The sequence below is a fragment of the Ursus maritimus genome, unplaced genomic scaffold (genome assembly GCF_017311325.1).
Source record: "Ursus maritimus isolate PB19 unplaced genomic scaffold, ASM1731132v1 scaffold_13, whole genome shotgun sequence".
In the NCBI taxonomy this organism is placed as follows: Eukaryota; Metazoa; Chordata; class Mammalia; order Carnivora; family Ursidae; genus Ursus; species Ursus maritimus.
Window position 1 is genome coordinate 49537727 of NW_024423675.1, and position 15288 is coordinate 49553014.

Here is a 15288-nt window from a genome sequence, read left to right on the forward strand (position 1 = left end):
CAGGATTCAGCTGGAGTGATATGTCATCCTGAGCTCTGATTGGTGCCTCAACTCTTCCCATACAAATTAGGGTTAATACAAAGTGCATTAAATAGTTTTAATACGATCAGAAACAAGAACTATGGACACAAAAAGAGGTCAGAGAGGGTACAGATGAGGGATAGATAATATAAAAGGGGACAAATAATATAAAAATTACAAAAAGGTTAATATGAAATCCAATTTTTCAGGAAGAGGTGTCCTTATAAGGCCAATATGGGGTTGATTTTCAAATAATTTATTAATTTTAATTGGGAGTTTATTGTTTATTTCAAATTCTATAGCTGTATCTTCCTGTCTGAATCTAATACACAGACAGCTAATTGAGAAACTGAGAGAAATTGGCCAACATGGACAAAAGATTAATAATAAATAGGTCTTGTGGTCATATTTAGCATAAACAATTTAATGTTGAAATTACTTTCACTTCTACCTGCTGTCAAAAGACAATTAGCAGCAATCAAACTGTAATTTTCTTTTTTTATTATTTCTGAAGAAGCCTGAGAGTTAAAATAGAAAGTAAAGTAACACGAGTGACACACTAAATGACCTAGCAAGTGTTTGGCTGAGATAAGTTATAACACTTCTGCTAAAAATTGAAAAACTGTCACTTCCTTGTTAAAGCTGAAAATAGCTCTTACAAGTTGTTCTTTCTGATGCAAATCCATATTAAGCTTTGTATATTAACACAAATGACTCAAAACAATTCCACGTAAGTATGTATAGACTTAGAGAGAATTATGTAATAAATAATACTAGATTGTTGATAATAAATAATACTAGATTGTTGATAAAGCATTTAATCCAGTTTAAATGAGTATTTTATCAAAAGAGACCTGACTTTGAGATTTTTCTTTCCTTCTATAAATTTAGTGGTTACATACCAATTCCATTTAATAAATATGTGTTGTGCAGCTATTAGGTAAAAATTCAAAGACTAGGTGCTCCCAGGACTGCAAAGGTGAGTAATATGTAGTGAATACTGTGTAATTTACAATATAATCATGGTTATGAATATGAAAATTTATAACTTATTAGAATGGAAGGCAGCATGAATTCAGTGGCCATTCTGAGAACAGGTAAGTTATTTTTAATAGAAGTGATGAAAAATGAGTTTATAAAAGTAATATCATTTGGGATAGAATTAGAATTCTGTGCAGTGTTTCAAAAGCTAGTGATGGGCTTTTGGGGAGCTCATTCTGGTGGAGGGTCTTGTCATGATCAAAGTTATGGAGAACTGAAAGCTCATGGTATATTCATGGAATGGCTAGTTGAGAGGATAAAGAAGGGTAGGAAAGAAGAGGGAGATGAAATTGAAATGGTATTATGGAGGATCTTAATATCATGTTAAGTAAAAGGGTTTGGACTTAATCTACAAATAGTAGGGACCCAGTGAAGATTATGGAACAAGAGAGTAATGTAATTAAACCTTTACTTTGAATTCATGACTAATGACAGCGACCTAGGAGACTTTGAAAGTGCAGGCAGATTAGTTAGGCCAATATAACACAGGTGGAAGAGGAGGTCACATTTGGGAGAGCCTTGAAATGTTAGGTACCGTGACAAGGACAGTTTTTTGTCTTCCAATATCCATTTTCTCCATCTTCCTTTGAACAAAGATTAATTCTTGCCTCCCTTGCAGTCAGATGGGACCATGTATCTAAGGTCTGGCCAATGGATGAAGAGGAAACTGTGCAATTTCTGTGGGATTATATCAAAGGAAGAGGTTTCCTCTTTATCTTTTCTCCTTTCTGATTGTTAGAATATAGTGCTATAGACTAAATGCTTGTGTTCTCCCAAATCCCTATGTTAAATCCTAATTCTTTTTTTTTTCTTTGACAGAGAGAGAGTGTACAAGCACAAGAGGGGGTGGGGCAGAGGGAGAAGGAGTGAGAGAATCCCAAGCAGGCTCCCCGCTGAATAAAGAGACAAACATGGGGGCTGGATCCCAGCATGGGGGCTGGATCCCACCACCCGAGATCACAACCAGAGTAGAAATCAAGAGTCAAACTCTTAACCCATTGAACCACCCAGGAGCCCCCTAATTCTTCATTTTGGTGAAATATTTTGTTCCTGTCTTTGCCTGTTTTATAACTGGATTGTTTACCATTGAGTTTTGAGAATTCTTTATATATTGTAGATATAAAGCCCTCGTGGCTTGCAAATCCTGCATTCTCTTTACAAGGTCTTTCACAACAAAAAAGTTTTTAATTTTGGTAAATTACTAATTTCTTCTTTTATGGATCATACTTTGGCTCTTGTCTAAGAACTCCTTGCCTAGCCCTGTCCCAAAGAATTAAAAACAAAAAACAAAAACGAAAACAACAAAAAAAGAGCACACATCAACCTGTTGAAGTTAGTGATATAGAGAAAAATCTTAAAAGTAACTAAGAAAAAAGTTATGTCAAATATAGTCTTTGTAGTGCTGGAAGGGAAGGTACAAAAAGAATAATTAACATTTTAATTTCATATATCTATTTATCTGTCTATCCATCCACACACATACACATACACACACACACACACACACACACACACACACACACACACGGGGAGGTGTCCTTACACAGCTGAATGTGCAGACTATGTAAGGCTGATACCTGAGTTTGAAGAGCAGAGCACAGGTGGACAGGAAAGCAAGATGGATGTAAAGTGGGGAAACCAAGAAGCTTACAAGGACAGACTGAAACCCTTGTCAGTTCTCATCACCCCAGACCTTGATGGTATCAGTGTCCTGCAGAACCTGGGGCCCCTCAGGATGGAGCTAATCACACACACCTGGCCTAGGAGTCAGACAAGGTAAAGGAGGATCCTGGGGGAGGTGGCGCAGTCAGAAGCCTGGCTGCTGCTTTGTACCAGTGAGGTCATCCAGCAGATAAACAACCATAAAAGTGAGCTGCAAAAATTTCTCCCAAATCTCATGCAAGACTCTTTCCTGTGGCCCTTCCTACACAGAAACATACAGGCAGGGGAATTCTGGGAAGTATAATTAAGCCTTGCTACCACACGTGATGTTTTGGTTTATTTTAGAAAAAGTTTAATAAAGTGAACATAATGATAAAGATACCTGAAAAACATTTGGAGGAAGGAGTGTGCTTGTTTGGTAGATTGAGATCTAGTTTACTGTGGGATCCATACCCCAGAAGGTTCATAAACTTTGCTTAACGGAAAATATATCTGGCTTGGCCCCAATAGAAAACAAGTTCTTTTTAGGTGAGATTTTGATGAGAATCTGTTAAATTTACTTAAATGAAAAGAACCAAGAAGGAAAATGGAGGTCTCTAGAAGAGCACTGGCAGGAAGACTTTCCTTCTCTAAAATAAATAAATAAAAATTTAAAAACACCCCCAAAAAGAAAAACCCTAACCCAGTCTCATCCTTTGGGTCTCCTGGTAAAGCCTCCTAGGACTCAGAGCAGCAGATAGAATGGCTCAAAATGGATCTGGGACACAGACCGAGAACAGCTAGCTCAGTGAATGATATCTAACTCAGCCAAACTTCCTAACATTTACCAAAGAGCCTGAAATAGTTATGATGATAAATAATCTGGTGTAGGGTTTACATTTTTTTGTGAAACTGTTCTTTTCCACTGGTGTTAAAACATATTCATCATCATCTTGACAAATGCCATTAATTTTCATTTTTCCTCAAATGGAACATTGCCCTATAAATTATTTTCATAGCAAAGAGTGACTCAACTCTCAATAAAAGTGATTTATGGAAATCTGCCATGTTCTCACTCTGCTACTCATAAATTTTCCGCATGTAGTCAAACTTCTTTAAGTGTCCTGAGTCACAATAACTCATAGCCAGGCACTGAAATGCAATTCAACTATTTGAAAGGTGAACGCAAATAATGGGTTGATATGTCATTCAAGTAATAACATAAGAAAGCAAGCAGCTCAACAAAGTCAAAGCACTCAATGAACGTAGTTCAAAAAGTTGGTGGATTTTAACTCATAAAGTCAATGCCATAACAAAATACTCTCTATTGCACTCTCACTTCAAGTACAAGTTTAAACAGTCAAGCATAAATCTCTGGCTATTTCTTTGGAGTACATTCAGGGCTCACCCTCCCTCCCTCCCTCCCTTCTTTCTTTCCTCCTATTTTCAAGCACTTCCATGTACACTATCTTATTTACCTCTGAATAGAGGTATTATCCCCATAATGCAGACGATGAAACTGAAACCCAGGAAGTTTAAATAACTTGCTCACTCTATCCAGTCAAGAAAGCTAACACCCTATAAATTGAAAGCAGGTAACTTGCTTCCAAACACTCCAACTTCAATAAAATATTTTGTAATATTTTAAAAGGCCATTTACCTGCTTGCTGACTCTGTAACCTATACTTTCTGTGACCTGTCATCTTAAAAATCAGTCTTTTGACTTCACTACTATGAAGACCCTGCTTTGCAAGGAGGAAGCGTTAGTATAGCCTTATAGAAAAGCCTTTTTAAAATTTTAAATCCTCTTTGCAAATTTATCAGGTCTATAGGAGTTAAAATGAATAAACAAACAAAACCAACTCAAGTGGCAGTAGTGACCTTTGAAAGCCACTCTTTAGGTCAAGAGACAATAAGTTGACTATGGAGACAGAAGTCATCAAATGCATCCGAAACACAAATAGCCAGCTCAAAATCAGCTCAAAAAAGAAACGCTGCCAAAAGCTTGTGTTTGTCTGTTTAATCTTCTTCAACAAGCATTGGAGAATACAGAGTAGTGTGGAGGGTTTTCTCAGACATGTATTTTCAGGAAAGTCTACTCTTACCCGCCACTTTCCCTCCATTCACAATGATAATATTAATAGTATTTATTTGAGTTCTTACGTGCCAAGCACTCTCAGATCTTTACCGAGTAAACTCACTAATTCTCATGTAGACCCTGTGACATAGGTGCCCTATTTATCTTGGCTTTCAGATAACAAAGCAAGCAGAGAGAGGTGAAGTAACTTGGCTCAGGTCACCCAGCCACTATGGGCAGAGCCAGGCTCTGAGCCCAGATGGTCTTACTCTTAATTTCTGCATTATATTGCTCTCCAGCCCAAGCTTCATTGGGTCCCTTAGATGTGTTCCTGTTCACCTGAAATCTCCTTCCATAGCTGGGACCATCTGTACCAGTATAGTGCCCAGTACTACGAATGCTCAGCAAAGTTTATTGTATGATTGATAGAATGAATGAAGGAAGGAAGGAGGAATGAAAGAATGAGTATACAAATGTGTTCTGAGAAGTTGGAAAAAGAAGAGACTCTTTTTAGAGTAGGTGGGGTAGGAAGAAAAGGTTCCATCAAGAAGCCTTGAATAATGGTAGAATTTCGGTAGGTTGAGATAAAGAAAAGGGAATTTCAGGTGGAAAAATTATATAAAGTTGGAGACATTGGAAAGCCTAGAGATACATTCAGAGAACAGCAAGTTGCACCAACTGGCAGTGGCTTAGTCTTGGGTTACATGAATGAAGGTGATGCAGGGAGAGGTCTGATCAGGTTAACTTGACGTTAGTTGGCTGAATTTTTTTTCACCTTAAGAGTTTTTATTTAAAGCTGTATATAAGATTACTTTATTCCTGCATCTTCTCAATTGTTTCTTCCTTATATTTGCCCTTTTCCTTTCCTACTTGGCGAGATTTGGCATTATATTCAAGGATTTTTTTCATGGCCTTTGTCCACTTTTAGTCTAGTGATAACCACCTTGCTAGGCTGAATGGCCACATGGACAGGTGAGCCATTTGCCTTCTCTCACTGTACTCGCTCAATGTAGATGACCGATTTCTTCCTGTAAACCTTGGCCAATTTGCTGACCTTTGCAGTGTCCTTGCACAACCTGTACTTCATCATCCTTTTGAATGGGCACGGATCAAACATTGTACTTCTATCTCAGCTCTTTGGAAAGAGGGGAGGACATAATCTTCCTGCGAATGTGGGAAAGGGCATAGAAATGCTTTTTATGGTTCTTGCTCCAGTCAGGAGTCACAAAGGGATTGAACTTCACTTTGGCCGCTAGTGCTTCAGCGATGGCTGCAAAAGGAAAGAAGTGCTGAATGTCTTAAATAGCAGGCTGAAGGAATTACTGTTTAAGGAACTGGACACCTCTGGAGGAGTATGAAAGAAGATGTAAGAGGATGACAATCTTGGAACTGTGCTTTTAGAAAACTAAATGGGCAATAATATGTCAGAAATTCAGAGCAGGACCTGCTGCCCTATAATGAAAAAATACCTGGATGAGTCTCAGGAAGTCTGTGAATCCTTGAAAGACACACAGAATTTTGTCTGTATTTGTGTATGTACACATTTCCACTGAGACTGTCTACAACCTCTCGATGGTTTTCAAAAATTGTGACCCCCTACCCCAAACAGGACTGCCCCAAGGCAGGCATCCAAATAGATGCCACCATTCCATATATCTAAATATCTTAAGATTATAAATGAAGTTAAACTGTTAAATAAAATCTGTTCTTCATCCTATACTGTTATCATATGATCTGGCAATCTCACCTTTCAGTTGGTGAGTGGATAAACAAATTGAGCATATCCAAACTATGGTATATTATTCAACAATAACAAAGAAATGAGCTATCAACCCACAAAAAGCCACAGAGGAAATTTAAATGCATATTATCTAGCAGAAGAAGCCATTCTAAAAAAGTACATACTATATGTACTTCCAACAATATGACATTCCAATTCCAACTATATGACATGTTGGAAAAGGCAAGACTGTAGAGACAATAAAAAGATCAGTGGTTACCAGGGGTAGGGGAGGCAGGATGAATAGGTGGAGGAACACAGGAATTTTTTAAGCAGTGAAACTATTTAGCATGATACATGTGGATACATTTGTCGAAACACAATTCAAGAAAATTCACACACACACACACACACACACACACACACACGCACACACCCTCCAGAGAATACAAACTATGTGCTTTAGTTAATAACGTATCAACAGTGGCTCATCAACTCTAACAAATGTACCCCCTAATGAAAAAGGAAGGCTAGGGGTGGGGGGTGTACTCTGTACTTTCTACTCAACATTTCTTGTAAATATAAAACTGCCCTCCAAAATAAAGCCTATTAACTGAAAAATTAAGAGGAAAAATGCAAATTATAATGAATATAAAAACTTGAGAATTATTTAAATGGACCAGAATTGTATTAATTTATTAATTTGTGTATTTGGAAGCTGATACTGGTACATAAACCTAAGATTCTTTCTTCCTGATTAATTGATCTCTTTATTACTATGAAATTACTTTATCACTACTAATATATTTTTTTAATTCTTCTTTTTATTTTAATGTTTTTTTATTGTATTATGTTAGTCACCATACAGTACATCCCTGGTTTCTGATGTAAAGTTCGATGATTCATTAGTTGCGTATAACACCCAGTGCACCATGCAATACGTGCCCTCCTTACTACCCATCACCGGTCTATCCCATTCCCCCCAGCTCCCTCCCCTTTGAAGCCCTCAGTTTGTTTCTCATAGTCCATAGTCTCTCATGCTTCATTCCCCCTTCTGATTACCCCCCTTTCTTTATCCCTTTCTTCCCCTACCGATCTTCCTAGTTCATATGTTCCAAGGATGAGAGAAACCATATGATAATTGTCTTTCTCTGCTTGACTTATTTCACTTAGCATTATCTCCTCCAGTGCCGTCCATGTTGCAGCAAATGTTGAGAACTCGTTCTTTCTGATAGCTGAGTAATATTCCATTGTATATATGGACCACAACTTCTTAATCCAGTCATCTGTTGAAGGGCATCTCAGCTACTTCCACAGTTTAGCTATTGTGGACAATGCTGCTATGAACATGGGGGTGCATATGGCCCTTTTCTTCACTACGTCTGTATCTTTGGGGTAAATACCCAGTAGTGCAATGGCTGGGTCATAGGGTAGCTCAATTTTTAACTTTTTAAGGGACCTCCACACTGTTTTCCAGAGTGGCTGTACCAACTTGCATTCCCACCAACAATGTAGGAGGGATCCCCTTTCTCCACATCCTCTCCAACAATTGTTGTTTCTTGCCTTGTCTATTTTTGCCATTCTAACTGGCGTAAGGTGGTATCTCAGTGTGGTTTTGATTTGAATTTCCTTGATGGCTAATGATTTTGAACATTTTTTCATGTGTCTGTTAGCCATTTGTATGTCTTCATTGGAAAAGTGTCTGTTCATATCTTCTGCCCATTTTTTGATTTGTTTATTTGTTTCTCGTGTATTGAGTTTGAGAAGTTCTTTGTAGATCTTGGATACCAGTCCTTTATCTGTAGTGTCATTTGCAAATATATTCTCCCATTCCGTGGGCTGCCTCTTAGTTTTTCTGACTGTTTCCTTGGCTGTGCAGAAACTTTTAATCTTGATGAAGTCCCATAAATTCATTTTATCTTTTGTTTCTCTTGCCTTTGGGGATGTGTCATGAAAAAGGTTGCTTTGGCCGATGTCGTAGAGGTTGCTGCCTATGTTCTCCTCTAGAATTTTGATGGATTCCTGTCTCACATCGAGGTCTTTCATCCATTTGGAGTTTATTTTTGTGTATGGTGTGAGAGAGTGGTCAAGTTTCATTCTTTTGCATGTAGCTGTCCAATTTTCCCAGCACCATTTATTGAAGAGACTGTCTTTTTCCCACCGGATGTTTTTTCCTGCTTTATCAAATATTAGTTGCCCAAAGAGCCGAGGGTCCATTTCTGGGCTCTCTATTCTGTTCCATTGGTCTATGTGTCTGTTTTTGTGCCAGTACCATGCTGTCTTTGTGATCACAGCTTTGTAGTACAGCTCGAAATCCGGCATTGTGATGCCCCCAGCTTTGTTTTTCCTTTTCAACAGTTCCTTGGAGATTCGGGGCCTTTTCTGTTTCCATACAAATTTAAGGACTATTTGTTCCAGTTCTTTGAAAAATGTCCTCGGTATTTTGATCGGGATAGCATTGAAAGTGTAGATTGCTCTGGGTAGCATGGACATTTTAACTATGTTAATTCTTCCAATCCATGAGCATGGAATATCTTTCCATCTTTTTATGTCTTCCTCAATGTCTTTCAAGAGTGATTTATAGTTTCTAGAATATAGGTCCTTTACGTCTCTGGTTAAGTTAATTCCAAGGTAACGTATGGTTTTTGGTGCTATTGTAAATGGGATGGATTCCCTAATTTCTCTTTCTTCGGTCTCGTTATTCGTGTATAGAAATGCAACTGATTTCTGAGCATTGATTTTGTATCCCGCCACGTTACTGAATTGCTCTATAACTTCTAATAGTTTGGGAGTGGCTTCTTTTGGGTTTTCCATATAGAGTATCATGTCATCTGCAAAGAGAGACATTTTGACTTCTTCTTTGCCAATTTGAATACCTTTGATCCCTTTTTGTCGTCTGATTGCTGTTGCAAGGACTTCTAGTACTATGTTGAATAATAGTGGCGAGAGTGGGCATCCTTGTCGAGTTCCTGATCTTAAGGGAAAGGCTTCCAGCTTTTCCCCATTGAGAATAATATTTGCAGTAGGCTTTTCATAGATGGCTTTTATGAGATTGAGAAATGTACCTTCTATTCCTACACTCTGAAGGGTTTTAATCAGGAAAGGATGCTGTATTTTGTCAAATGCTTTTTCGGCATCGATTGAGAGGATCATATGGTTCCTGAGTCTTTTCTTGTTGATATGATGTATCACGCTGATTGATTTGCGAATATTGAACCACGCTTGCATCCCAGGTATGAATCCCACTTGATCGTGATGGATAATCCTTTTAATGTACTGTTGGATTCTATTAGCAAGTATCTTGTTGAGGATTTTGGCGTCCATATTCATTAGGGAAATCGGTCTGTAATTCTCCTTTTTGAGGGGGTCTTTGCCTGGTTTGGGGATCAAGGTAATATTGGCCTCATAGAATGAGTTTGGTAGCTTTCCTTCTGTTTCTATTTTTTGAAATAGCTTTAGGAGAATAGGTATTATTTCTTCTTTGAATGTTTGGTAGAATTCCCCAGGAAAACCGTCCGGGCCTGGAGTTTTGTTATTTGGAAGGTTGTTTATCACTGACTCAATTTCTTCATAATTAATTGGCCTGTTTAAGGAATCAATTTCTTCCGGTTTCAATCTTGGTAGTTTATAGGTTTCCAGGAAGGATTCCATCTCTTCCAGATTGCTTAGTTTATTGGCATATAGCTGTTGATAAAAATTTCTAATAATCCTTCCAATTTCAATGGTGTTCGTCGTGACCTCTCCTTTTTCATTCATAATTTTAATAATCTGGGTCCTTTCTCTTTTCTTTTGGATAAGTCTTGCCAGTGGTCTGTCAATTTTATTGATTCTCTCAAAGAACCAGCTTCTAGTCCTGTTGATCTGCTCTACTGTACTTCTGGTTTCTGCTTGATTGATTTCAGCTCTAATTTTGGTCAACTGCTTCCTCGTGCGTGGATTAGGCCTGTCCCTCTGTTGCTGTTCCAGCTTCTTGAGGTGAGAATATAAAAACTGCATTTTAGATTTTTCTATTCTTTTGAGTGAGGCTTGGATGGCTATGTATTTCCCCCTTAGGACTGCCTTTGCAGTATCCCATAGGTTTTGGACTGTTGTATTTTCATTCTCATTGGTCTCCATAAATTGTTTAATTTGATTTTTGATTTCCTGGTTTATCGAGTCATTCCTGAGCAGGATGGTTCTTAGTCTCCAAGTGTTTGAGTTTCTTCCAAATTTTTCCTTGTGGTTGAGTTCCAATTTCAGAGCGTTGTGGTCTGAGAATATGCAGGGGATAATTTCAATCTTTTGGTATCGGTTGAGACCTGTTTTGTGTCCCAGAACATGGTCTATTCTTGAGAATGTTCCATGGGCATTAGAATAGAATGAGTATTCTTTGGTTCTGGGGTGTAGTGTTCTATATATATCTATGAGGTCCAACTCGTCGAGTATGGCATTCAAAGCCTTTGATTCTTTGCTTAGTTTTTGCCAGGGTGTTCTGTCTATTTCTGAGAGTGGAGTGTTGAGGTCCCCTACTATTAATGTATTTTTATTTATATGTCTCTTTATTCTGGTTAAGAGTTGGCTTGTGTATCTTGCTGCTCCCCTGTTGGGGGCATATATATTTATAATTGTCATATCCACTTGTTGAATACTTCCCTTAAGAATAATATAGTGCCCTTCTGCATCTCTAACTATAGTCTGTAGTTTAAAATCCAATTTATCTGATATGAGAATTGCTACCCCAGCTTTCTTTTGAGGTCCATTTGCGTGAAAGATGTTTTTTGGGAGCATTTAGGCCATTTACATTGAGACTGATTATTGAGAGATATGATTTTAATGATGCCATGTTGCCAGTAAAGTCTTTGTTTCTATAGATTGTGACTTTCTGTTCTGTATCACTCTTGGGGCCTTTCCACTTTTATAGGACCCCCCCTTAATATCTCCTGTAGGGGTGGTTTCGTGGTTACGAAATTGGTCAATGACTGGCAATTCTGGAAGGTCTTTATTTCTCCATCAATTCTGAATGACAGCCTTGCTGGATAAAGGATCCTTGGCTGCATGTTTTTCTCTGAAAGAGCTTTAAAAATGCTCCCCCAACCCTTTCTCTCATTCCAGGTCTGTGTAGACAGGTCTGACGTAATTCTGATGCCTTTGCCTTGGTACGTGAGAAATTTCTTTGCCCTGGCCGCTTTCAATACTGTATCCTTGGATCTAATATTTGCGAAATGCACTATGACGTGACGTGGCGTAGGTTTGTCGTGGTTGAGCTTGGGAGGGGTCCTCTCTGCCTCTTGGACACGAATGTTTGTTTCCCTTGCTAGATTAGGGAAGTTTTCAGCTACAATTTGTTCAAATATCTCTTCTAGACCTCTGTTTTCTCCACCCCTCGGGATGCCGATGATTCTACGCATTGGAAGGTTTCATTAGTCAGTAATCTCCTAAGCTTCCATTCCTGAGTGTGGATTTTTTGAGTCCAGATTCTATTTTGTTTTTCTTCTACTAACCCATCCTCCAGTTTGCTGATACGTTCTTCTGCCTCATTCACCCTGTCCGTCAGATACTGGTTTTGCCGCGCATTTTGGCTCATAGAATTTTAATTTCTCCCAAATTACTTCCTCATTTCTGCCCTTAGAGATTCTATATTCTCATTAACATTTTTGTTAATACTTTTTCAAGTCTACACATCATCTTGACCATGACTGCTCTGAATTCCATTTCTGATAATTTGGTTATATCATATTCATTAGTTCTGTGGCAGAGGCCACAGACTCGTTCTTTTCTTTGCTGGGGGACTTCTTCTCATCTTCGATGAGGAGAGTTGCTGAGGGTTTCCAGAGCCCAAATTATGACGGGACCAGCCATGCACCCTGTTTTATAGGGATCTTAGGGATGCTTGCTCTTGATGTTTCAGCCTGCCTTCTGGGGGAGGAGGCCTGCCACGCTGATACTCAGCGAACCCTGTTTGGGTAAGTCCAGTCCCCATGCACAAGGGGATGGGGATGGAGCTACACTGTGAGCCGGTATTTCCAGGCTTTTATTCTCTGGCGGCTTTCCCTGGCGGTTTGCTGTGCCTCTTCTGAGAGTCAGAGTAGCAGTGGCCGAATCTCAGCCTCTGTCTCAGAACAGAGGGATCGCGGACCATTCTCCATTGATGTTCTGGCCACTTTAACTCTGTTACTGTTGGTGCTGCTCAACCCTGCAGCGTCCGGGATGTGCGCCCCACACCTGGCGTCCCAGCCCTCACTTCCAGGGCCCTCGCCTGTGTTTCTAATACCGCCAGCTGCCAGCCGCCAGCCACCCCCACGTGCTCTGAAGCTCCGGCCCTCAGTCTGGTCGTGCGCGTTCCCCGGCTCACAGTCTCAGTCTGCTCTCTCGTGGGTACCGGTCCTGAAGTCCGCCCACTCCCCTGTGCAGGTGGCTACCGCTTCCTGGCACCCGAACGCGGTGGCTCCCTCCCCCTTCCGTTTATCTTCTGATATCTGTGCACGGTTTCACGGCTCCCCACTTCGTACCTCAATACTCAGCGCTGGAGATGTTCATTTGTAGAGATCCAGATGTATCTTCTTGCATCTCAGGCTAATTCTGTGGATGTTCAGGCTGGTCTGGTACCTATCTAGCTCGACTCAGGGGACCGGATGAAAGAGGGGTCCCCTACTCCTCCGCCATCTTAACTCTTCTCCCCGCTGTTTGAATTCTTGTTCAGGTCCTGCCTGCACCTCCAAGCCTCGCGGCCCCCAGGCCCATTCCTGCCGCTGGGTGCCTCCACCCGCCCCCCACTCCCCTATTGCTCCACTCCCCACTACTAATATTTCTGCTCTCGAATGTATTTTGTCTGACATTAATGGAAACACTCTTGCTTTCTTTTGATTTGAGTTAGCATGCCACATCTTTTTTCCATTCTTTTGCTTTTACTCTGTTTGTCTTGATATTTAATAAGTGATTTTCTTGTAGGCAGCATATTGTGCTTTGATTTTTATCCAACCTGACCATCTCTGCCTTTTAATTGGGTTGATTAGACCACTAACATTTAATGTGATTATTATGTATTAGATTGAAATCTAATCTTGCTATTTGTTTTCTATTTGTTTCATCTTTGTTCTCTTTTCCCTCTTTTTCTGCTTTCTTTTGGATCATTGAGCATTTTAATGATTCCATTTTTTTCTCTTTTGTTGGCATGTTATTTTGTCATTTTAGTTGCTTTGGCTTTATGGTGTCCCTTATTCATTTATCTCAGTTTACTTCTGAGGGATATTATACCATTTTACAAATAGTTTAAGAACCTATTTTAAGGTTTTACTATTGTCATACATTTTTATTAACATATTTTATAAATTCCACAGTACATTTTTATTCTTTTTGTTTAAGCAATTAATTATCTTTTAAAGATACTTTATAATAAGAAAAAATGTTGTATATTTATTTATGTAGTTACCATTTCTGGTATTCTCCATTTTTGTTTGTAGATTTCCATATTTCCAACTAGCATCATTTTCTTTTTGCCTGAAAGGGCTTCCTTTTACATATCTTATAGTCTGCTGATAATAAATTCTTTCAGTTTTTATATGTTTGAGAAAATCTTTATTTCACCTTCATTTGTGAAAGATACATTCACTGGATATACAATGATAGATTGACAGATTTTTCCCTTAATATTTTTTCTTTTAGTCCTCCATTGCTTCCCTGGTATATTATTTCTGATGTGAAATTTGTTATCATACTCATCTTTTTATCTTTTCTCCTCTCTACATAATGTGTTTTTTCCCCTTCTGGCACCTTTTAAGATATTCTCTTTATCGCTGGTTTTGAGTAATTTAGTTATGCTACGTTTTGGTATACTTCATGTTTCTTGCGTTTGGTTCACTGAGCTTCTCAGATCTGTGGGTTTATAGGTTACATCAAATCTGGAAAAGTTTTGGACATTATTTCTTCAAATATTTTTTTCCATCTCTCTTTTCCTTTAGGGGACTCCAAGTGTGTGTGTGTGTGTGTGTGTGTGTGTGTGTGTGTGCGTGCATGCATTGAGGTTTCCCACTCTTAAAGAGTAGGAAGAGTAGATTATGTATTATACCTTGCTGGGTGCTAGGTATCAAGTGTTCTTGAAATTTGTTAAATTACTTGGAAACAGTTTGATCCTACTGAGACAAAAATTTTCTGACCACTCCTTCCTATAAATTATGAGGTTTTTTCAGTCTGTTTTGCCAAAATAGGTACCATTTCTGGTCTTGTGTAAGCAGCAGTTACTGCTTGCTCCAATCCTTTTACCTGGTTTTGCCCCCAACCCCAGGTAGTTTTCTGAAATGCATTAACTGATAAATCCTCTGCTGAATACTCTAGGTGGATCTTGTGCAAATCTTCTGTGATCTCTCTATATTCAGTTCTCTCTCCCCAATATTCTCTCCTGCGAACTTTAGTCACCTTGGTCTCCCTGGACGTTCAGATTCATCTCAACTCAGGAAATCTGCCTGGCTTCTTCTCTGTGCCATGTGCTGAAAACTCTTTCAAAGCAGCAAGCCAGGACAGGCAGGCCTTACCTTGTATGTTTTCCATATTTTGGGGATCACAGTCCTTCATCATTTAACATTTAATATCTTGAAAATTGGTGTTTATATATTTTGTCTCTGCTCATTATGCAGTTGGGAGGGTAAATCTGGTCCCTGTTACTCCATCATGTTTGGAAGCAGAAGTCAATGTGTAAGTATTAACTAAATAGTAGAACAGTACCTAGGCTCATTTTCCTCAGTTGGGTGCAGAAAAATGACTGTTAATAACCAAGACTTACAGTGCAATTCCACCAGTTGCTGGATTTATTTTA

General features: G+C 39.0%; 1 pseudogene; it reads right to left on the reverse strand.

The window, feature by feature from the left end:
- Positions 1 to 5593: 5593 nt before the first annotated feature.
- On the reverse strand, positions 5594 to 15047 carry LOC103666979 (annotated as a pseudogene).
- Between the last annotated feature and the right edge of the window lie 241 nt (positions 15048 to 15288).